The sequence below is a fragment of the Hyla sarda genome, chromosome 4 (genome assembly GCF_029499605.1).
Source record: "Hyla sarda isolate aHylSar1 chromosome 4, aHylSar1.hap1, whole genome shotgun sequence".
Classification (NCBI taxonomy): domain Eukaryota; kingdom Metazoa; phylum Chordata; class Amphibia; order Anura; family Hylidae; genus Hyla; species Hyla sarda.
In genome coordinates, this window is record NC_079192.1 from 140398323 (window position 1) to 140423838 (window position 25516).

A 25516-nucleotide genomic window follows, 5' to 3' on the forward strand; every position below is an offset into this window, starting at 1 on the left:
AAACAAAAACGCAAAAATAAAATTGGCCTAGTCCTTAAGGTGAAAATTGGCTTGGTCCTTAAGGGGTTAAAGGGGTTTTCTAGACCATCAAAAAATGAACAAGAGAATAATGGTGAGTGAGCTACCATTTCAATACTGGTCTTTGCCGCTCACTGCTGCAGTTCAGAAAGAACTTCCCTCTTAGCCTATTACTGACTGAGATAGGTCACCACTGGAGACAGTGATTGGCTGGGTGGGGAAGTTCCTGCAGGGATAACACATTGTAGAAACCATGAAGCAGCAGAAAAGAGTGAATATCAATTTTATAGCACACTGGGCAAATTGCAAAAGGGCTGGACAACCCCTTTAAGGTCAATATCAAATATAAGGATTTGCCAATATCCATTCCCCAAAAAATAATCCAGCACAGCTAATATAGTTTTATTATCAAAACAAAGTCATTGTACTGCCTGATACAGATAATTCATCAAGGAATTTATTGTGATTGGAGTCAAGAAGGATTTTCTTTTTCCTACAATGAGGACAGTTGGCAGTTATCCCATAGGGACATGTTTTGTCTGTCTCTGGATAACAGGTTGAAGTAAATGGACATTTTCTCTTTTTTTGCTATATATCTATTTGAAATCAGCTGTCAAAGGCCTTTTAAAATTGGGTTAATGTGAAGTAAAAAGTCATAACAGTTCTCAAAGTGCTATTAATAGGATTATAATCCCCTTGCTGGCAAGACATTATTTTCATAATTATCACTTTTTGCTTCATGGCATCTTGGCTTCCTCAACTTGAAAATGATATTTTTAATTAATAACTGCAAAAAAAGAAAAAAAAAGTTTTTAGATAACCCCAAGGGTTATTTTCCCAATTAGAATAAGTATTATGGTTTTCTCCATACATTATTCTTCTACCACATTATCAGTAAACTGAATTTTACTAAATTTAAGTAAGAATTTCACATAGCCTTTTAATAATACTGTACAGTAAATACCCTAGCATGTACATATGTAAGTTTATAATAAGTTGTGCGAATTTTGTTTCCTGATTAAAAAGTGAAAGTGTCAAGTTTTCCTCCCATTAGGCCTCTGGAACACAACTATTTGCACCAAAAGGGGTGTTTACAGGGGCGTAGCTACAGGAGGTGCTATGGTTGCAGTTGCACTGGGGCCCTGGCACCTGTGGGGGCCCCAAAGCACATCTGACCCATAAGAAACCAGTATTATAATTAACACATGGGGCCCTGTTGCAGATTTCACATTGGGGCCCAAAATCGTCAAGTTACCTCTCTGGGTGTATATTGCCTTTCTGTACATCTTTATGGCTCAGATTCTTATGGAGGCATATACAGTATAGGTTTTCTCTTTTGAATGAATCCTGCTGAAAAAAACAATGGCATGCTCCACTGCATGTTGTATTACCTACCTGCACTTCACTTGAAGTCCTACTGTACATCGCCCAATGGAGCACAATGTTATAGCTCGCAGAACATCTTGTGTCATCATACAACCTCCAAAAATTCATGCCCTTGAAAGTAAAATATTGTGCCAATCTAACGACTAAAAGCTTCTCTTCTATTCTTTGTGGATTATTCAGAGAAGATTACTAATACTTTGCAAATTTTTTCACCACAGCATATTTAGTTACACGCAATAGGGATCCAATGATTACAGATGTAATAGATATACAGCAGGGCCAGACTGGGACAGAAAATTGTCCCAGGCTTTTTAGACCAAGCAGCCCACATCGGTCATGGTTGTGGCTATGTGAAGGCAGAGCCAAAAGAGGAGGGCCCACATGTCAATCATAGTTGGTTATAATAGGGTACATAATGAAAAAAAAAAAAAAAAAAAAAAAAAAAAAATATATATATATATATATATATATATATATATATATATATATATATATTATATATACACACACACACACACACACACACACACACATATATGTATCGGTTAGCTTAATTAAGTTAACCTGATTTGTGAGAGGAGTCTGGTCTTTATATACAGCAGCATGCAAGACATCATTGCACCGGATGCTGTGGTCTTGGCGCTAGGTTTGATTGCATACATCGCAGAGAGTCTCTTGCCTAACTAGGATGAAGGGAGTACGGTAATGTGTCACGGTACCTTTCATGCTGCAGGCTGTGAAGCAGCTAAATCTTGTTCCTACTATATGCTGTCTGGTCAATATGAACCCTCATTCAGTAAACATGTGTAGCTGTGCAGGCTCCAGCCCTGGCACGCTGGCCATGAGGTAATTTGCATTTTTCAGCCTGAAGTTAACTCTTTCCTGCCTCGGTCTCTTAGTCTTCAGAGACCAATCATAGTAGGTCTCTATAAAGTCAGGAAGCCACAGCTGTGGCTTATACATATAATTGTCTCCAGCAGGAGGATGTGTTTGGGCTGACAGAGCAGCACAGGCTGCTTAATCCCCAGGTTTAACCCTCTCAGCGTTGGGCTCCATATTCCTGCTAAGTGTTATATGTTTTGACTGTGTTCTTACATTTATGAGATTACCTTTTCCTTTATATGTGACCTGGTGTAATCCAGTTTTATGCTCGTAACCGCTCTCTGTACTGTCCCCTGGAGACTCTTCTTCGGTGTCCCTGTATCTGTACACTCTTTCATGCTGCAGCCCAGGACAAAGCTCTAACTCAGACAGCATGCCATCAATTTATAGCCCATGTATAAGTTGTCAATATACATTGTACTGTTATTCAACACCAGTGCATTTATTTACTGTGTTTGTCACCATTATATGTACACCACGTATACATCCCTTAGAAACTTACATGGTATATACTGTCAGTATACTGTTTTAAGGTCACCATGGTTATGTCACTTATTGTATATACACCATATGTCTCTACTATACAGTTTTATGTCCCCATTCATATAATTTGTATACTTATTATTACATACACGTAGTCATGTACGGGTTATGTCACCATAAGATGCTTTTACCGATTATTCTGATTCTGAGATTGTTTTTTCGTGACATATTCTACTTTATTTTAGTGGTAAATTTTCGTCGTTACTTGCATCCTTTCTTGGTGAAAAATCCTCAAATTTCTTGAAAATTTTGCATTTTTTTAACTTTGAAACTCTCTGCTTCTAAGGAAAATGGATATTACAAATACATTTTATATTGATTCACCAATACAATATGTCTACTTTATGTTGGCATCATAAAATGGACCTATTTTTACTTTTTGAAAACATTAGAGGGCTTCAAAGTATAGCAGCATTTTTCAAAATGTTCATGAAAATTGCAAAATCTGAAGGGACAGATGTTACAGAACTACAACTCCCAGCATGCCTGGGCAGTCTAGGCTGAGAGTTGTATTTTTGCAACATCTGGAGGGCTACCGTTTGGGCACCACTGTGATAGTGGTCTCCAAACTGTGACCCTCCAGATGTTGCAAAACTACAACTCCCAACATGCCCAGACAGCCTTTGGCTGTCTGGGCATGCTGGGAGTTGCAGTTCGGCAACCACTAGGAAGGCAGCAGTAAAGATTACTTTACTGCCACCTTCCTTGATGCTCAGCGCCGTTGCCTCCCTATCTGCGCCACTGATCTCCGCTGATGCCACCGATGATCAGCGGTCCCCACCGCATCTTCTCCACAGGTACCGGCCGCCATCTTCTCCCCCATTCTGCCCGACATCCAGGGGTGGGCAGAGCTGGGGGTTTCCATGGTAACCCTCATCTTTAACTTCCATTGGTCAGTACTCATTGCTGACTAATGGCGGGGGATAGGAGGGGGCTGCAGCACTGCATCCCTTAGGATGATCGGGGCTGTAGCTGACAACTCCGATCATCCCTATCTTCCGGGCGATTGGGTCACCAGAGACCCGATTTGCTCAGAATAGCGACAAATTGTAGATCTGAATTGATCTGCGATTTGCAGCGATTGCCGACATGGGGGGGTCTCAGGACCCCCCCCTGGGAGATATGCCGGGATGTCTGCTGAACGATATCAGAAGACATCCCGGTCTGGTCCCCGCCCAGTGAGCGGCGGGGACAGAAATTCCCACAGGCCTACGTTCTTAACGACTCGGGATGCAGGGCATTTCCTGAAGAGGTTAAAGGGGTACTCCACTGGAAAACGTTTTTTTTTTTTTTCTTAATCAACTGGTGCCAGAAATGTAAACAGATTTGTAAATGACTTCTATAAAAAAAATCTTAATCCTTCTAGTACTTATGATTATGTATGTTCCAGAGGAAATTCTTCTCTTTTTGAATTTCCTTTCTCTCTGACCACATTGCTCTCTGCTGACACCTTTGTCCATGTCAGGAACTGTTCAGAGGAGGAGCAGATCCCCAAAGAAAACCTCTCCTGCGTTGGACAGTTCCTGACATGGACAGATGTGTCAGCAGAGAGCACTGTGGTCAGAAAGAAAGGAAATTCAAAAATAAAATAACTTCCTGTGGATCATAGAGCAGCTGATAAGTACTAGAAGGATTTAGATTTTTAAATAGAGGTAATTTACAAATCTGTTTAACTTTCTGTTATCAGTTGATTAAAAATTTTTTTTTTCCAGTGGAGTACCCCTTTTAAGGGGTATTCTGACTTTATACATCTTTTTTTTTTCAAAATAAAGTTTTATTAAGGTTTTTCAGTATACAAATGGAACAACAGAGCTGATCAAACAAGGCAGTCGACAGTATGGTAATGCAATATGTGGTAGACAAGGTAAACTGAGTCAGTAACTCTTTCGCTCATGCATTTCTCCACATAGGGTATAAGGAGGGTCGACTCCCATATTAGCTAACACTAATAAACTAAAAATCAAAGAAAATACGTGAGGAAAGTAGCAAGTGAGTGTCAACTGATGAAGGCTGCCTAGGGTATTTAGAAAGTAGTGCGAAAAGAAAAGAGAGAGACCCCCTTGGGGGTGAGGGGGGGGGTAGAGGGAGGGGGAGGGCAAGAGAGGAGGAGGGGGGGGGGAAGTCAGCGAGGAAGGAGAGGAAGAGAGGTGTCAATCGCAGGTGGGTCTGAGTCTTACCTTGCCAGATGGGATCATCGACTTTATACACCTTATCCCCTATCCAAAGATATATGATCGCAGGAGTCCCGCCACTGGGGCCCCCGTAATCTTGGTGCAGCCCCCGGCATTCTGTGCTGGGTGCTGCTTTCAAGACGGGGACGTGATGTCATGGCCATGCCCCCTAGTGATGTCACACCACGTCCCCTCTATTCATGCCTATGGGAGGCGGCATGATGGCCGCCACGCCCCCTCCCATAGACATGAATAGAGGGGGTGTGGCATGATGTCACGAGGGGCCATGGTGTCATGTTTGGGAGGCGGCGCCTGGCACAGAATGCTAGGGGCTGCACCGAGATCACAGGGGTCCCCAGCGGCGGGACCCCTGTGATCATACATCTTATCTCCTATCCTTTGGATAGGGGATAAGGTTTATAAATCCGGAATGCCCCTTTAATGTTGATGAAAGCTTGGTGTTATAAAACCCTTTTCGTGTTACTGACACCTAATGCGGTATATGACTAACTGCTATACTGCATACTAAAATCAGCACAGATGTTAGCAGCTATTTACACTGTGCATTTAAATCAATCAGCATCCAGTACCTAGCAAATTTCATTAGTACTTCAGCACAATGTGCACGTAATTCAAGAGTGGTGCTATACAGAGAAGCAGTTGTTTATGCATTTAGGCTTACGTAGTAAGCAGTGAGATGTCTCCAAATCCACATCATAATACTTACAAATCAATTTATCATTTATTAACAGTGGAAATATATTGTTATGTGGTATGGTGTGTGAGATGCAGGGCAGATGGAAGTACACTAGGGGCAGATGCCATTAACCCCTTGTATTCGTGACGCCAGGGCATGGTTTATCCTCAATACCACCCAAAAGTATACCGCTGGATACTGGACTAGGCACGGGGGCAAAAATGACTCCAACGCCAAGTTACGGACAACGGTTGCTTTACTGAGTGACAGATGGAACAGTCTATACAGTTCAGCCAGGCCCACAGAGGTGACCAGTGACTTCAAAGACCATAAAGCGTACCCGTCAGGTCAGATCCAACTAAAATTTTTAGTTTTTAATATATCACTCAGTACCTAAACCTGACCATGTACATCTAATATTTATGTGTCTAGCACCTTTATTAATTTTTTTATTACACTTTAAATTTAACTCACTAGTCTGAATTCCTCTCAAAGGGAGGGGGCGTGGCCTCACTGTGCAGGTCTCGCCCCCTCCCTCTGTATGCTGTCTGCTCACATCTCCCCTAGCATTAGCAAAACTACAACTCACAGCTTGTCCTCACTAACAGTAGCGGGACACAAGCTGACAGTGGGAGGATTTTTCTTCCAGCTGTGAGCCCTGCGCTCACAGCTGTCAATCAAGAAATGGTGTTGGGCGCGAATATTCACATTTCAAATTTTTATTGTGAATATCTCAAATTAGCAAATTCACAAATATTGTGAATATATTTGCTATATATTCGAAATATCAAATATTTGCTTTCTTTTTTGCATATTCCTTCTTTTAACTTGTGGGCCAATTGGAATGATGCTGCAAATACACTTGTCAGAGGTTATCAACAACATCCCTAGCAACCAATAGTAAAGTTGCCCACCCCCTCACTGTTTTCTTCCTCGAATATGCAAATATAATGAATACACAAAATTTGCGAATGTAGAACAAATATTTGTCTATATATTTGCAAAATATTGCAAATTCGAATAGGGCCAATGCCGCTCATCACTATCAAGGAAGTGTGTCCATGACATAGGGTATGATGCATGGACAGAGCAGGACTAGTATGTGTCCAAGCAGGCAGGGGCGGAAGTTGTTTGACTGGCTTTCTCAGTATGAAATATTGAAACATTTCTAATGAAAGCAATTGCAAAACCTATTGGTTTTGCATGCTTTACAACATATCAAAAGTTTTTGTTTCTGACAGTGCCCATTTAAGGGCTTGCTGGGACTTGCATTGAACTTGGACAATTTTAGTGCAGGCCACTCTGACTTGACAATAGATGACTGTGACAGACTTGACTTGACTTGAGACTGACTGTAGCTTACTTGTAGACTGTACTGTGACTGTAGCTTACTTGTAGACTGTACTGTGACTGTAGCTTGTGGTTGCAGGATTGACTTGAGGCCTCCTATGGACTCCGGACACACTCTGGGACTTGAAGGCACTGGACCTCAGCAAAGACTTAGAGAAGAGACTCCTCCCAGGGCTTTTATAGGGGAGACTCTGGTGGGGTCCCATAGTTCACCCTTAGGTCACATGGTCACTGATACCTCCTGGGTTACATTCACATGACAACTCACATGACAACTGGGGATCACATGTTAACATTTCTCCAAGCAATAACACTTCTATACACAAATATATACATGAGGAGACAGGTGTAGAGGGAGCCCAGGGGACACTGAAGGGAGGCTGCCTGATAGGGCAGCAAGGGTATGGGGTAACAACTCCTGTGTTGGGCCACCACAGTAAAAGAGGGTACTCCTTTCCCTTACTTTTGGAGTTCCGCTCCCCAGCGTCCGGAAGTTATTGTTCCGAACAATGTGTGTGCAGGCTTCTGTGTTCAGGGCCGCCCCTCATGACATCACACCCGCCCCCTCGTGACGTCACGCCCACCCCCTCAACGAAAGTCTATGGGAAGGGGGCAAGAACGGAGTATCCCTTTAAGTAATATGTGGAGTCTGATCTTTCATAGGAAGCAACCTGACCTCTCAGGGTGCGTTCCCACAGGGCGTATATGCAGCGTATTTGACGCTGCGCAAAATTTATGGCAGCAGCGGGAAATACGCTGCGTATCCCTTGCTCACTATACACACAGGGCTTTCCGCCGGCAGCCCTATGTGTGCAGTGAGTTTTGGAGGCGGGGCCGCGCGTCACAGACACGCCGGCACACGGCCCCGTCTCCAAAACTCACTACACACATAGGGCTGCCGCCGGAAAGCCCTGTGTGTATAGTGAGCGAGAGATATGCAGCATATTTCCCGCTGCTGCCGTAAAATTAGCACAGCGTCAAATATACGCCCTGTGGGAACGCACCCTTAGTGTGTTTTTTGAGTGTTGCTTGGAAATCAAACTACCCAGAGGCAAATGGAGATCATAAAAACTCCATGCAGAAGTTGCTGCTGGTTAATATTCATTTAAGAGGAGTAGAGAAATTATATAATTGTATGTTTTATTTTTGTAATTACGTGGTCATTTTCCCCAGTAAAATTTAATTCTGATCCTTTGAAACACAAGATTAACTGGGCTTTAGTTGTTTAGTTCTGACCGACAATCTTGTACACATTATTAGGTCTTTCAACTTATATTATATATTCTTTCCCTCTAATTTCAGAGCTGTTAACGGGGTTGGTCTTACAAAAATGTCCGATTCTCAAGATGTCATCAATATTAAATCACTAGGGTCTGACTTCAGGGTGGACATGTCAATACTATTTTTTTTTTTTCTTTAACAGCTCTCTCCCGATTACTAGCCTATGTAAGGGCCAGCGATCAGCCAATGATTGACAAACCCTTGTTTGTTGGCTGGTCGCACTTTTTGTGGCCAGTAAAATCATTATTATCGCTTGCACATCATCTGTGTAAACAGGTAATGTACAGCTAATAATGATGAATTAAAAGGGCCCAATGATTAATCGAGCTCTGGAAATGAGTGCTGATCACAGAGATTGGAGCTAGCTTTCCCCAGCCCGTTGACTTGTGTAAAAGGGCCCTCTGTTGTTCGTAGCAAGTTCAAACTATTTGTGCAAATAACCTGTGATATAGTTCGCATTGCTTTTTTATGTTTCTGTATTAAAAACAGAAAAAAGTTTGTCCGTTATGTGTAACTGTTTCTTTTGACTATTTAATGAAATAATAATTAATTAATAAGAAAAGAATGTATAAAGTAGATGAACACACATTTCAACACGGTTAAATAAAGATAAACCAATATATGCCAGCCAAATGTATGCCAAAAGCAATACTCTTTGGCTAATAATAGGGCCAGTGAACATACCAGTGTATGAATCAAGTGCACCCTAAGTATACATTAAACATACGTCACAGATATTATGTGATAGAAAAAAATGGAAATCAATATCCAGCATATCTACTTCGCAGTCTGCTTTAAAAATGCCATATTATTATATATAGAAAAGCGAAGAGAACAGCACAACCTCTTAATGGAGAGTGGCGGGTGAAAAAAGGTTTATTGACCTGACATCAAGGAACAACGTTTCAACTGCCCGATTGCAGCATTTCTCAAGCTCAGCAACCAGTGACAATAGCAAAGTATTTTATACAGGAAGTGTACATCAAGTTAATTGATTAACAAGGTGAACATAAGTGATTAAAATCATCTTTTGAATATAATGATACATTAATATATAAAATTCATTCATAAGGTGCATTCATAAGACACGTGTATAGTGCGTTATACAACTGAGATGCTTCACACTGAACCCAGTGATCTGCAAATATTAAGGTCAGGTACCAATTGCAGTGACAATGTGATTAGAGATGAGCGAATCGAACTTGACGAACCCGAATTCGTTACGAATTTCATGAAAAATTTGATTTGATTCTATCGCACGAATCGCTTCATTAAACTCAATTTTACAGCGTTTCAGGCTATTGTAGAGCTAAGATGGCGGATCCATATGTGAGTACATGGGGCAGGGGATAATGGGAGGGCGGGAAACAGCGGCGGGAATGAAGGTAGGCGGGCTGACCCTGAATCACATGTGAGATGCAGCCTATCAGTGTTCACTGATCCCTGTGATGTCACAGCCCCTATATAATCGGCAGCCATCTTGCCTCTCTTCATTTCATCTATGCACTCAGATGGAGAGGACGGGACTGCGTGTGTGTGAATAGCTCATACCACAGCGTTACACTGCAACTGCTAGTCACATCAGCATTAGGGAAAGGCAGGAGTGCAGAGTGCTGTGCTGTTACACTGAGAAGGATCATTGATAGCTAAACCTCCTGTTCATGTTATTGAGCATTGCAGCAGAGGGGGCAGATAGCTGTCAGCTGCCTCATACAGATCTCCAAGCTGCCTGAACTTGCTGAAGCATCTCATCTCCTCATTTTTCAGCCCAATTGAGTTTATTTTTATTTGCTCCACAAATCTTCTGCTGCTCAGAATTGTGTAACAGAGTGCAATTTAGGGTTTAATCCCTGGATTTTTTTTTTTTTGGTGGTGCTGCACTGTTGGGTCCTGCTGCTGTTCAGAAATAAGTCATATTAGTGTGGACTTTAGTGCCTTTTTACCATTTTTCACCTGTTACTCTGTCTCTATGCTAAATTAAGTTTTATACCACACGTTATACACCTGCCGATGTATTAAAGAATTTTTTTTTCCTGCGTACAAATACGCTTAACAGTGGCCTTATCATTGCAAAGGGCCTAAATACAAGCAAATAGCGTACCATATACTACCTTTTTTTCTGTCTCTGTGCTAAATTAAGTTTTATACCACACGTTATACACCTGCCGGTGTATTAAAGAATTTTTTTTTTCCTGAGTACAAATACGCTTAACAGTGGCCTTATCATTGCAAAGGGCCTAAATACAAGCAAATAGCGTACCATATACTACCTTTTTTTTCTGTCTCTGTGCTAAATTAAGTGTTATACCACACGTTATACACCTGCCGGTGTATTAAAGAAAAAAAACATTTCCCGAGTACAAGTACGCTTTTTCAGTGGCATTATCATTGCAAAGGGCCTACATACAAGCAAATAGCGTACCATATACCACCTTTTTTTCTGTCTCTGTGCTAAATTCAGTGTTATACCACAAGTTATACACCTGCCGGTGTATTAAAGAAAAACATTTTTTCCCATTTGTGAGGGTTGTGGTTTTTGTTTAAAGTCCCATGCAAGTCAATGGGAAATGTATGTTTCCACATAACTTCTATACGGCTGGAGATATTTCAATAATACCTGGTACACACATTACTTATATGTCAAATAAAAAGATATGATAGTTAAATTAACCTTTACCTACACCCTTATATAAAAGATGGGTTTTTGTTTCAAGTCCCATGCAAGTATATAGGACTTCCAGTAACTTACTCCACAAGCTCCACTCTGCATCTCTTGGAGAATGTGTCAGTCCAGCTTGCAAGCCACACCCCATCTCACAAAGGCACACCCACTATTTAAGCCCCATCCCTTTTATTATCTACCCTTTTTGTGTATCAGTCTGGCTTGCAAATCACACCAGTCCCACAAAGCCATGTCCCGTTCTGTTTTCAACTTACAATATCTTCATCACAAATCAGTCCCACCTGAGGACAGGATATGAGGATGGGACATAAGGATATGAGGGCAGCATATGAGGACGGGATATCTGGTCGGGATATGAGGTCGGGATATGAGGGCAGCATATTGGTACAGCATATGAGGATGAGATATAGGGACGGGATATTGGGTCAGGCTATAAAGACGGGATATGAGGACAGGATATGAGGACGGGATATGAGGTCGAGATAGGAGGACGGTATAGGAGGTCGGGATAGGAGGTCGGGATATGAGGTCGGGATATGAGGACTGGATATGAGGACAGGATATGAGGACAGGATATGAGGACAGGATATGAGGACAGGATATGAGGACAGGATATGACGACAGGATATGAGGTCGAGATAGGAGGATGGGATAGGAGGTCGGGTTATGAGGACAGGATATGAGGTTGAGCTAGGAGGTTGGGATATGAGGACGGGATATGGGGTCGAGATATGAGGACGGGATAGGAGGTCAGGATATGAGCTCAAGATATGAGGATGGGATACTAGGTGTATGCTCTTCCCTTACAGTGTGTACACTGCAGGTGCACACGGACAGATCGAGAAACAGTGATGCCAGAGTGGCACTAAAATGACAATTACTATGGGAAGAGAGACATACTGATACTTTTAACTCATTAATTTCTTTGGTGTTTTTGTATCATTAATAAGGATTATAGTTTTTAAATATATGGGAAATATAGGGGATTAATGGATCACCTCTTTTGGTGATCTGTTGGTTAATTGGTTTAAAGCAACCCTCCATATATTGGTCCGCAATTGGATTATGAGGTCAGGATATGAGCTCAAGATATGAGGCTGGGATACTAGGTCGTGATATGAAGATGAGATATGAGGTTGAGATATGAGGACGGGATATAGAGACGGGATATGACAACAATATATTATGACGGGATATGACGTCAAAAGCTTCCTCCTTTGTTGATTGTTGATTTCCCTCCCCAACAAGGATTAGGAAGGACTATATATGCATACCATGAAAATAGAAAATATTGAAACATTTGTCACATTTCCTATTTGTTATTAATCGTGATAATATATATATATATATATATATATATATATATATATATATATATATACTGCCTCTGAGCGTGCTGCTCCATTCCCTTCTTTTGTATTACCTGGTCATAGGAGCTTGCACCTCTCCAATATTATGGATACCTCAGAACAACCTGGTGCCATCACTTCAGCTAATATGTTTTCCTACTCCACCGACGACACAGACAGAATATTGGGTCAAATCAAGAATGATAATTCTTTTCTCCACGCTCCATCTGTTGTGGACCTTCAGCGACAATTTGAGGCGGAATCAAAACGTCTACTTTCACTCCAGCTCCATTTGGTTACCCTGAGTGAGTACCACAAGTCTCAGCAGATCCCTAGAGGACTACGGTCCCAGCCCCGCGAAAATGCTTACTCTGCCGATTTAGAATACTGCTCTAAATATGAACTGATATCAAATAAGTACGCTTTTGATTTAATTTTACTAAACATCAAATTTTTACAACGTGATATCTCTTCTACTACAACTCGTCTAGCCTCTGTGGAGGCATCTTTGGCCTCCGTGAATAAAGAGACCTTTGATACTTTGGTGGATAAAAAGACCAAGTTTCTGGATAAACTGAGGGAGGAACTGGAAACCTCTAAACGCCACAAGTGGCACCGGGACGTTGTGGGCTATACTTCAGGACGAGTTTACTCTAGGAACAACCTCATCTCCTTTCATAGAAGCCCAAGCAAGGTTAAAGAGACAACGGATAGAGAGAGCCCACAGGCACCAGCTATGTCCATGGATAATGAGCCCACCAGCAATACTTCTTTTTTAGGAGTCAGCTCCAATCAAAACGAAAACCAACCCATCGAGGTGGCCGCAGACACAGTCGGAGGCACAAGAACTCGTGCCCAGAAAAGTCAGAGACTACCACAAGCGAAAGCGAACCACAAGAAAAGGAAATTAATCCCCCTGCACCTACGGTAAATATATCATCTGCTTCTCTATCTATATCACAACTTGAACTTTTATCAAAAGGACTCAGTTTCTGTCCCGCAAACAGAACTGATTGGTTCCAGATCGAATTGGATTTGATACAATTCTTTCGTAGATCAAAACTTAAAGTTTGTTTTTTCCAACACCCTGTATCTAACAATGTATTTACTCCATCTTGTACTACTTCTGATATACATCATGATAATTTAGCATTTTCTGATTTTGATTTAAAAACAGTGAGCAACTTCTCTCCCTCACTACAGTGCAGTGCCATTGACACCTACTGCAATTTGGTGAGGCAGGAACTTGCTCAGATTAGAGATGACACTGATATGCACAACTGCAATAACTTAACCTTTCACCAACGTGAGGTACTTGATTCCCTGATCACGATTTGGTGGTGAAACCGGCAGACAAAGGTGGAGCCATCGTGATCATGGATCGGGGACAATATTTACGGGAGGCTGAACGTCAGCTTAATGACACTTCCACCTACTTTCGGTTAAGTCGTGATCCTACCCAAGCAATTGGTGGAAGGATCAAATCTGTTCTGGACGAGGCTTTAGATACTGGTTTGATCGATAAGATTTTGTATAATTATCTACTTGTTACACATCCAGTTATCCCCATGTTATATTTGCTCCCAAAGATCCACAAGTCACTGGTGGACCCCCCCCCCCCCTGCAGACCCATTGTTTTGAGTCGGGGGTCTATTACCAGTAACTTGTCGATCTTTGTGGAGCAAATTCTACGCCCATATGCCATGAATGCCAAATAATACCTTCGTGACATCACTGATTTTCTTACTAAAATTGAGCACCTCACAGTTCCACCTGATGTCATCGTGGTCACGCTGGACGTTGTTAGCCTGTACACCTCCATCCCACATGATGGGGGTGTCCAGGCTGTACGGTCCAGTGTGGCTAAAGACTACAACACAGAGAAAACCAATTTCATTACTACACTTCTAGATTTGGTTTTACGCAATCATTACTTTTTATTCAATGATTCTTTTTACCTCCAGACGTCAGGCACCGCCATGGGCACGAACGTGGCGCCCACGTATGCAAATGTGTTAATGGCGGTGCTGGAGGAAACACATGTCTATGTTTCCCACCATTCCAGCCTTTTGCTGGGGTGGTGGAGATACATCGATGATGTGTTTCTAGTCTGGAGGGGGAGCCCCAAACAATTGGAGGACTTCCACAGTATCTAAATTCGGTTGATGTTCACATAAAATTTACGTTAAATTACTCTTCCACTTCTATCTCTTTCCTTGACACACTGGTTCGGGTGGAGGGGGATCACCTCACCACCGAACTGTTTGTCAAGGAGACGGATAGCAATTCTGTTCTTCATTTTAGTAGTTTTCATCCACGCCCAATGGTACGTTCGCTCCCAGGTAGCCAGATGCTCCGGGAGCGACGTATCATTGAATCGGATGATGCACTGGATACCACATTAACAAAAATGATGGACAACTTCTCAAAACGTGGTTACCCCAAAAAACTCCTACAGTCGGAAAAGTCCAAAGTAATGAAACTTGAGCGAAAAACTCTCCTACACCCGCCCAACAAACACAGTCCAAATGCCCGGATCCCTTTTGTATCCACACTTAACACTCACTCTAAACAAAATCTGTTCTACTTTGAATAAATACTGGCATCTTTTGAAATCCAGTTTCCCTACTATCCCTGAATTCCAGAAACACCCTTTACTGTCTTATAGACGTCCACCAAACCTTAAAGACAGTTTGGTCAAAACTGACATCTCTTTGAAAGGTCCAACACAGAGATACCTTACAATCAGAAGCAAAGGCTCTTACCCTTGCCGCCAATGTGTGAATTGCTGGTACATGACAAAAGGACCGGAATTCACGCATCCACATACTGGCAAAAAAATACAAATCAAAACATTACCTTACTTGTACGTTGGAATATGTTATCTATATCTTGACATGTCCATGTGGTCTCCTCTATGTGGGGGAGACCACATGTGACTTTAAGACTAGAATCAACCAACATCGTTTCAGCATCCGGAGAAAGCGATCCGACCTACCGGTCGCAAAGCATTTCTCGGATGCAGGACACGGTGAGGATGACCTCCGCTTTATGCTTGTTGACCATATCCCCCCACCTAAACGCGGTGGGGATCGTGTCAGCATGCTTAAACGCAGGGAACTAAAATGGATTTATGATTTAGAAACTCTCAAACCAATGGGCCTCAATGTCAATTTTATTGTTACTTCTCAGATCTTGAGAGACACGTGACCGGACTCCGCACTCGGGAAGGATCCTATTGCTCACGTCCAATACAGTTAGTGATATTGCGCTTCCGGATCCCGTTCACATGACCCGATGATGTCACACGCGAGTCACGTGATCGTACGCCGTCATTGTGGATGCCCTCTCTCATTGGTTCGGTCCTCCTCACACAAAGTACTATCTACACCACGAGTTGGATATGGCGTGGTCTATTGTTTACAAAAACAGGCTGATCGGCTTCTTTGCCGCAATCCCTTCCCACCCTGTAAGTTAACTAATCAATAATGTCAGCTGATGTAATTATGCATTATACTTGTTTTTATCAACACTTCCACTGTGGTGTATTTTATCGCCACTTGTAATGTATTGACACTATGCAATAACCGTTGGAATATTTTTCACCAGTGCACTTTATGTATGGATTTTGTTTATCTATGTAATTTTTACCTTAATTGTATTATTGCTTGAATTATGTACACATGTATATTTAAACTGCTGCTATTCACTTGCACTTTGACTTGAGAAAGGTGGTGTGAGACCACAGATACGTAGTCTTTTTTTATAGCTGGAATAAACACTTTTTGATTCTTTGATACTTGGGTGTGCTGCAGCCACTTCTTTGTTTTTGCTAATCTTTGGACCCAGGACCGGGGTCCCTGAGACTGCCTGCACCCACAGATTGTTTTGCCTCTGAGCGTGCTGCTCCATTCCCTATGTATATATATATATATTATATGTGTGTTTTTATTTTTACTTTCTTTTATCTGTTCCCTAGGATGGATTACATTTCGCATTGCCTTTTCAAGAATTACAGTATATCTTTCCAGTTCATCTAGCTGTCCTTGACTTATTCAAAAGATTGAAGACATTGATCATGAGATTTCTGTTGGAAGCTCTCTGCAGTGTTAACCCAGCATTCTGTTTTCACCATGATAAACATACTGGCCAAGATTTATTAAACTGTGTGAGAAAAAAAGTGGAGTTATTTTCCGACAGCAGCCAATCACAGCTCAGCTTTCACTTCACCAGAGTTCGTTAGCTGAGCTGTGATTGGTTGCTGTGGGAAAATCTCTCTATTTTTTCTCTCACACAATTTGATAAATATGGGCTTCCTACTTTATCAACAAAGAATGTTTTCCCAGCAAAATAGATAGGAAATAGAGACTATAATAAGCTGTTTAAGTAAAAGGAACTAGATCAATAGAATAGGTTTGTTAAATAAAACAGTCATTATGCTTACCCACACTGGGTTATAGTGTGGGTAAACAGGAGACCAATGAAGGGTCACAGACTCCTTTACGTACCTTCACTGTAGAGCTTTCCCTCAGAATATCCACTTCTATCATTTGTGAATTGCTTATGCTTATGAAGAAATATAAAATCATCACTTCTATCACTTGTGAATATGCTTATGAAGAAATATAAAATCCCATCCCTTCCTCAATATCGCGCCACACACCTACCCTTCAATTCCTTGGTGGAACTTGATGGACATATGTCTTTTTTCGACCGTACTAACTATGTAATTGCATGCTGAAGGTGGGCCTGCCAGCTTAATTTGAAAATTCATTGTTGTGGTCACATGACCAGCGATAATGAATATTCAAATTGTGCCAGCGGGCAATTCACAGAAGAAGGAAGCGGATCTCAAGAGTGAAGGTACGTATAGGAGTCAGTGACCCTTTAATGAGTCTCCTGTTCACCCACACTATAACCCAGTGTATTAGTGTGTGTGAACAGGATGACCATTTTCCTTTAACAAAGGTGTGGCCAGGTAAAACATTACATGAAGAAAGCATTCAGCAAAGTATTTACATGCTTAGTAATGCTATGTTCATACATTCTATTTTCAGTCTTTTTTGTACCAAAAAAAACTGCAGTTTTTGTTGGCAATTTTGACATATAAAGGCGGTCATGTAACTCAATACAAAAACTGCTGGTAGTGCACACATTGTATTATTTACCAGCCATTATTTTAGAAAAAATATGACTATTTGAGCAAAAGACAGCTACAATTCTTGGTGTGGAAACTTTAAGTGTGGAAAGTTATCCTTAAAGAGACATGTATGGATTTTGAGCCCCCTTCTAGCCTCCTTCACGTCACCTTGGCACCAATGGTGCAAATGCTACATCGCACGTTTTTGTACAGAAATGACGATTTGTGGGCAAACATCATAATTTCTGTAAATAGAAAATGGAAATTAAGGCTCAGGGTCAATGAATATTGGATGATTTTTATTTATTGCATTTTACACCGTGGGTATAGATATTATTTGAGTAGCTCGGGTCCCAGGAAACTAGTTGATAAGAGCCTCTCCTACTCTTTATACATCATAATTTATGTGCCAAATGTTGTGACCCTTGAGGATTTAAGGCACCCATCAAGTGTTTAAAGGGGTACTCAGGTGGTTAATTTTTTTGACTATATGGCATCTTCTTTGAAAGTTTAGTTTTTTTGCAATATACATGTGTTATATGTTTTGGCAGCATGTATGTCTTTTTCTTACCTGTTTGTTGGGCAGGAAGTTCTGTAGTTCAGAGGGTTTTCATTTGCTGTTGTCCACAGTTCTGAGTCTGTTGTGGACAAGATGTCACAGCTTTTTTTTTCTCTCTCTCTCTGTCTGCATGAGAGGAATAAGCCACGCCCCATTATCTCATCCAGCTGAGTACACAGCTCCTCACCTCCTCTACCCCCTGCTCTGTATTCTAAGGATGGAGGTCTGCACAGGAGGAGGAGGACCTCACAGAGAAGATAAGTGTTATCTGAAGGGGAGGATGAGAAGGTGCATGGGCTGGGGATGTATGGACTGCAGGGGAATAAATCTCATACTGGGAATGATCTCTATGGGGGAGATTTATCAAAGCCTGTGCAGAGGAAAACTTGCCCATAGCAACCAATCAGATTGCTTCTTTCATTTTTCACAGGCCTTCATAAAAATGAAAGCAGCAAGCTGATTGGTTGCAATGGTCAGCTGGGCAAGTTTTGCTAAATCTCCCCCTATATGTGAAGGGGGGGGGGGAGGAATCCTGAATGACACATACTGGGAGTTGTAGTCCCTGTTGTGTGTGTGTATGCTAGTGTTTACAAACCAGTGTGCCTCCAGCTGTTGCAAAACTACAACTCCCAGCATGCCTGGACAGACTTTGGGCATGCTGGGAGTTGTAGATTTGCAACAGCTGGAGGTACACTGGTTGGGAAACACTATTCTAACCTATTCAGCATATACATCATGTTACACCAGTGTTTCCCAACCAGTGTGCCTCCAGCTGTTGCAATACTACAACTCCTAGCATGCCCAAAGGCTGTCAGGGCATGCTGGGAGTTGTAGTTTTGCAACTCCTGGAGGCACACTGGTTGGGAAACACTGGTGTATGCCCTACAGAGGTGTGGTCAATTACAACCCTCAGGAGACTACAGAGGCAGCATGGTGGTGTTATACCACAGACTGAAGACTCCTGAATGACACATGCTGGTAGTTGTAGTCCCTTTTGTGTGTGTATGCCAGTGTATCCCAACCAGGGATGATTATATTAGTGTGCTGTGTATAAGAGGGCTGACCCGGGAAAATAGTAGGGTGGGTAAAGGGCAGAACAAAAAAAAAGGAGCCGCCCCAAACCAGCAAGGCATGTGGCATGCTGGAATTCGTAGTTTTCAGCACAGCAAGAAACAGGAAATAGAAGCAAAGATAGGAAAACAAAGTGGGGGATAAAAAGACAACAAAGAACGGAAATAGAGTCACCTAAACAACAAGAATAGAAATGAAACAAAACAAATAGGGTAAGTCAAAAATGGAAAAACACATTGACCACTGGAGTACCCCTTTAAAGGGTATCTCCCACCATCACTTTTTTTCTTTTCTTTTTCTGTCCCTGCCTATTACCCATCTATCCCTAACCCCCTCCCTGCCTTTAATTTTTTTTTTTTACATATTAAAAATGCTTTTTGTCTGCGTGGTAGCATGCTCACTACCAGGCAGACTTCCCCAGCAGGCACCATGTCACTGATGCCTGCTGGGGCCGGCACTTCCGCCCGTAGTTCACCTATACAGGGTGCCTCCAGCTGCTTCCCCACTGCAACTCCCAGCTTGCCCTGATATCTATTGGCTGTCAGGGCATGCTGGGAGTTGTAGTGGGGAAACAACTGGAGGCACCCTGTATAGGTGAACACCGGAGCACATACAGCTCCCCGCCACACAGCCCGCAAACCCCCCACCCCCGGCCCCATCGCGCCGCTCAACTCACTCCCCCTCCCCCTTAGTTCACCCAGAGTACCCCCCCCCCCCGGCCCCGCCGCTCGGCTCAACCCACTCCCCCTCAGTTCACCTATTCAGTGTCCCTCCAGGCTTTCCCACTACAACTCCCAGGGCATGCTGGGAGTTGTAGTGGGGAAACTGGAGGCATACTGTATAGGTGAACAGTATACATAATACTTGAACATATACATAATACATGTATACATAATACAGTGAACATAATACTTTACCTTGTCCCCGGGCCTGTGCGTTTCCTCTTCCTTCAAAGCGCTCGCTCCCGCCTGTCTGATTGACAGGCGGGAGCGAGCACAGCAGTGATTGAATTTCGACTCGTTGCCAGGCTTCAACGAGTCGAAATTCAGTGGTGACATCACTGCTGAATGCATTCGGCCACTAGGAGGGCGACCCCTAGTGGACGAATTTAAAAGTGATTTTAAACTGTTTTAAAATCACTTTTTTTAAATTAAACTATATTAGAGATATGTTGAAGTACTTAAGTACTACAACATATCAATTTTTTGTTTTCATGACAGTGCCCATTTAACTTTCAGTTTGTGACGTAACACCAAATTATATCATTAAAAGCCATTTAGGCTTTATACTGATATTTAAGATCATGTTTGTGTATGCTCTATTTTGTGAAAAATATATCTGTACTCCAGTGGGAAATGCAATAGCAAAACAGGATACAGATTGCCACCTATCCCTATGTAAACAAGAATGTTTTGAACTGGTGAAATAACTATTTCCAGGAGGCAATTACCTGCTTAGGTGTCATTCAGTGATGTCTAAATTAAGGCTTCAGTAAATCAATGTTATGGAATACATAAGCATAATATTAAATATATTTAAGCTATTCTTTAAATATCCTCATTTACATACATGTAAAACATTATTTTATACCACACAGGGAAAAATGTTGGAAAGCTGTGTCAGTTTTTTAGGGTTTCAAATTATGCTAATTGTAGCACAAATACATTTGCCACATTCATAATGCATATGGACACCCATTTTTAAGAGGTTTTAGGGTGTAGTTCAATTTATTATACATACTGCATGAGGGTCTACAAAGAATGTAGAGGTGTAAAAAGAATATCAAACATTTTCTCACAAAAAAAACAGTCCTTGTCGGGTTCGGCCAGGTCAGACCTAACATACACAAGCATGAAGTTACAAATGTTTTAGTTCACATGTGGGTTTCATGTGTATAGGGTTTGCAGATGTGTATCGGTGAACAAACCCCTGATCTTCAGATAGAAAAGGGTTCCAGAGGTGGGGCCCATTACTCTCCGGAATCTATGGCTCTAAATGCTCAACATGAGAATACTCTTCTCTCCTCAAAAGGAAAACTGTCAGATTGCTCCCCTTGCACTAACCAGCGGTACTGGCTGGTAGTGTGGGGGATGCTGATCAGTTTGATGCCTACCATGCCCGGATCCGTCCTGCCAAAATTTTCTTTTTCTGTATATGCTAATTAGGTGCTAACTGGCACAGGCCAGGGTTACTGACATTTTGACGTCAGCGCCGCTGGCCGCAGCGCCACCCAGCTCATCAATATTCCTCCCTTCCCTCCACCTCTCCCTCTTCTCCCCGCTCTGTAATGAAGAAGGAGAGGCGGAGAGCGGGGAGTAATATTGATGAGCTGACCGGCGCTGCGGACAAGCAATGCTGACGTCAGAGTGCCAGTAACCACGCCTGTGCCAGTTAGCACCTAATTAGAATATATTTAGTAATTGAAGATTTTAGCCGAACGGCGAGACGGATCCGGGCACGGCAGGCATCAAACTGATCAGCATCCCCCCGCACTACCAGCCAGTACTGCTGGTTAGTGTGGGGGGAGCAAGCTGACAGTTTTCCTTTAAAAAGAAACTGTGGTCAGTCCAAAAACATGTTGTTTTTTATGTCACCTTGGAGCTTTAGGTGCCCTAAATACAATATTTTTTTTTCTTTTATTAATTTCTTTGTCTCCAGTTCCAGAGATATAGGGATTTTACTAACTGGTTGATTATCTGTACCTTTCTCTGAAAGGTCAGATGGGTAGGAACTGTGTGGCAAGATGGAGTGTGAATGCTAGACTAAGAGAAGGAATATATGGGGTTGAAGGGGATTTTGAGGTGAGGTGAACACCCTCTGATCTAGCATTCACAGCATTTTTTGCAATGAAGTTGCCATCCATCTAACAAATTGATGACAAGTAGAAATAGTCAACCAAATAAGAAAACCCTTATTGGAACGACTAGATGTTACAAGGTGTTATAATTATTTATATTACAGATTTTGCAACATGTTGATCTAAATAGGATCTGTGGTCAGTCCCAAAAATATTTAGTTTTATATCAGCGCTTCCAGAAGGGCTTAAAAATATAGCTGCCAGGTATTTTTTTATGGATCCCTGTAGGCCATAAACAAATAGTAAAAACTTGAAAATTTTAAATTAGTAAATACCAGCGCTTACAGGGATAATGCAAATATCTTTATTGAGAGGTAGATAAAAAATGTATAAACATTTTAAGACAAACTAAACTCTAAAATCTCAGGAAAGGAAGGATGTATCAAGAAACTGTCAAATGTGTGTGATCAGGGCACCCTAAGCTATTTAATGCAATCTAATTTTTTGGGGTCCTCTTTAAATTACTGCCATGACAGAAACTCAATGGTGCACAAAGTATTAACATATTTTGGACCAATAATGGCTTGTTTAGGTGACTGTGAAACATATATATTAGATTTTGTACAATTTCAGTGAGTAACCCCTTATTTTACAGTATACTGTGTTTAGTATAGGGGAACTAGCTGTCAGATTCTCTGTTTAAATTCAATAATGGAAGTAAATATCAGATGATGGGCGGGATTATACAGTTACTAGTGTCACCATCACCATCACTCCTATTATTAAAATTAAGTCCATGACCATACGACTGATTATCTGATTTGTCAGACAAACTATAGACCCACATATCTCAGGAAAGGGAGGACATAAAAAGGTGTATGACCCTTTTTCTGTCAAAATGTACATTATAAGCTTAATAAATTATGGGGAGCTATGTTGTTTTCACATGACATTCACAGTCCTTGGTAATAAGTTACACCCCTTTTAACAAAAGTCAAAAAGAGCAATGTGTAAAGTCATGTGATAGTTACTGAAGATTATACACAAAAAGAGCTTACCATTTTGAACATGGTAGATAGTTTTTAGAGATAGTTTAAAAACTATTAAATTACATATTTAGTTGGATATGACAATAGACGGCTTAAAAGGGCACTGTCAGATATAAAACCTTTTGATATGTTATAATTGCTTTCATCAGAAGATTTTTAGCATTTCATGGTGAAAAAGGCAAACAAAAAACTGGCCACTAGGGGGTCCTCCTGCCTTCTTGGACAAATACCAGTCTGGCCCCGTCCTGCCGTCATCGGGACGATTTCCTTGATTGACAGCAGGTCCAGCGGTTCTGTGCTCGCTCCCGGTGTAGTGAAGCATTGTGTGTCTTGAAGAGTTCTGTCCCAATCATGAGAGTGTATGGTTTGCAGAAATCTGTGTCCAGGCAGTAAGGCTGCAAAACAGTGAGCAGTGCAGTGAGCAGAGCGAGACTGCATCCCCCCCCCCCCCACCACCACAATCAACCAATCACAGTGTCTCAGCACTCAGCACAGTGACTCAGCACTTTCATCTGCTGTTCGGGACACAGAACTCTTCAAGACACACAATTGTTCCCTACACCTCTCCTCTGTGGCGTCGCCAGGCAACACATCCTGCACATCCACAAAGGTACCTGTGCTGAGAGTCCGTGATGGGACATCACCCGCGGGTTGGCGGAGTTTGCTGGACGGTGCCGTTGTGACTGTGACCTACAGATAACTGGACCAGTGGTGCAGGTCAGTGGTGCAGGTCTGTTTCCCTGCCAGGGCGCCTCCAGCTGTTGCAATGCTGGGAGTTGCAGTTTTGAAACAGCTGGAGGCACCCTGGCTGGGAAACAGTACTCTCCATAACCTGTCACACTCTGAAACTACAACTCCCATCGTGCTCTGACAGATATACAGGCTGTAAGGACATGTTAGGTGTTGTAGTTTTAGAGCGACTGCAGATTGACTGTGGAGGGATCATATAAAACTACATCTCCTTTCATGCTCTGACAGATATACAGGCTGTCAGGGCATGATAGGAGTTGTAGTTTTATAGCGGCTGCAGATTGACTGTTTTTTTTAGGGATCATATAAAACTACAAATCCCATCATGCCCTGACAGATATACAGACTGGGAGGACATGATGATAGGAGTTGTAATTTTATATGATCCCTTCACATACAGTCAATCTGCAGTCGCTCTAAAACTACAACTCCTAACATGTCCTGACAGCCTGTATATCTGTCAGGGCATGATAGGAGTTTTAGTTTTAGAGCGACTGCAGATTGACTTTTTGTGGAGGGATCATATAAAACTGCAACTCTTATCATGCCCTGACAGCCTGTATATCTGTCAGGGCATGATGGGAGTTGTAGTTTCAGGTGATCCATCCACAACCAGTCAGTCATTCTCCAGCTGCTGCAAAAGTACAACTTCTATCATGCCCTGATAGCCTATGTATCTGTCAGGGCACGGTGGGAGTTGTAGTTTCAGAGAGTGACAGGTTAGAGTACTGTTTCCCAACCAGGGTGCCTCCAGCTGTTGCAAAACTACAACTCCCAGCATGCCTGGACAGCCTTTGGCTGTCCCGGCATGCTGGGAGTTGCAGTTTTGAAACAGCTGGAGGCACCCTGGTTGGGAAACACTGGGCTAGGGAGAGAATATATGTGTATATATTTAGTACTGTTCCATTTATTTGTATATGTTCTCTCCCTAACCTGTCACTCTCTGAAACTACAACTCCCATCGTGCCCTGACAGATATACAGGCTGTCAGGGCATGATAAAAGTTGTAGTTTTATAGGGGCTGCAGAGTGACTGTTTGTTTAGGGATCATATAAAACTACAAATCCCATCATGCCCTGACAGATATACAGGCTGTGAAGACATGATAGGCATTGTAATTTTATATGATCCCTCCACATACAGTCAATCTGCAGTTGCTCTAAAACTACAACTCCTAACATGTCCTGACAGCCTGTATATCTGTATAAAGCATAAAACTTTAAAGGAAAGGGTTAGAGATGAGACTTCTGTACTTGGCTGACTACCAGGCTCGTTCCCGAGGCCAGTGACTCAGAGCAGAGAGAGGGAGTGGGAGGAGGGGGAGTGGTTATCACACTGAGGAGAAGAGGGACACTCCCCCTGCTTTTGGTGAACAACTATTACAGTAAGCAGCCTATAAAATGTAATTCTAAGAGAAATAAAGGCCGTATACTCATAAATATGACATGTACATGATCAGGATGAGGTACTGAGCAACATAGAACAGTTATTTTTTCTTTTGGCTGATCTGACAGGTATGCTTTAAGTTGCCTAGACTTATCCCGGTATTATCGAGCCACATTATTAGATCACTTAAAATCATGGTGGATAAACGCTCAAAACTATGGGTTGACATAGAATCCTGTATGGTACCCACAGATTCCCTTCCTACAGCTCTTTGGGTATCCCGACTGTCTAACACTACTCTGTTTAATCATATCCAACCACAAAAGCAGCATTTCAAATCTGGGCTCTTCCCCTTCTCCGAGACACTATAATTCCTCTCGGCCTAGGGGATTTGCCCATGGACA

The 25516-nt window shown here is 42.1% G+C and overlaps 1 long non-coding RNA gene across 1 annotated transcript in view; it reads right to left on the reverse strand.

The window, feature by feature from the left end:
• Positions 1–455: 455 nt before the first annotated feature.
• Positions 456–25516, reverse strand: part of LOC130366913 (uncharacterized) — an 81924-nt gene continuing 56863 nt past the window's right edge. The window contains exon 4 of the long non-coding RNA XR_008891995.1: positions 456–805. This is a non-coding gene — a long non-coding RNA (uncharacterized LOC130366913). The remainder of the gene's footprint in view (positions 806–25516) is intronic.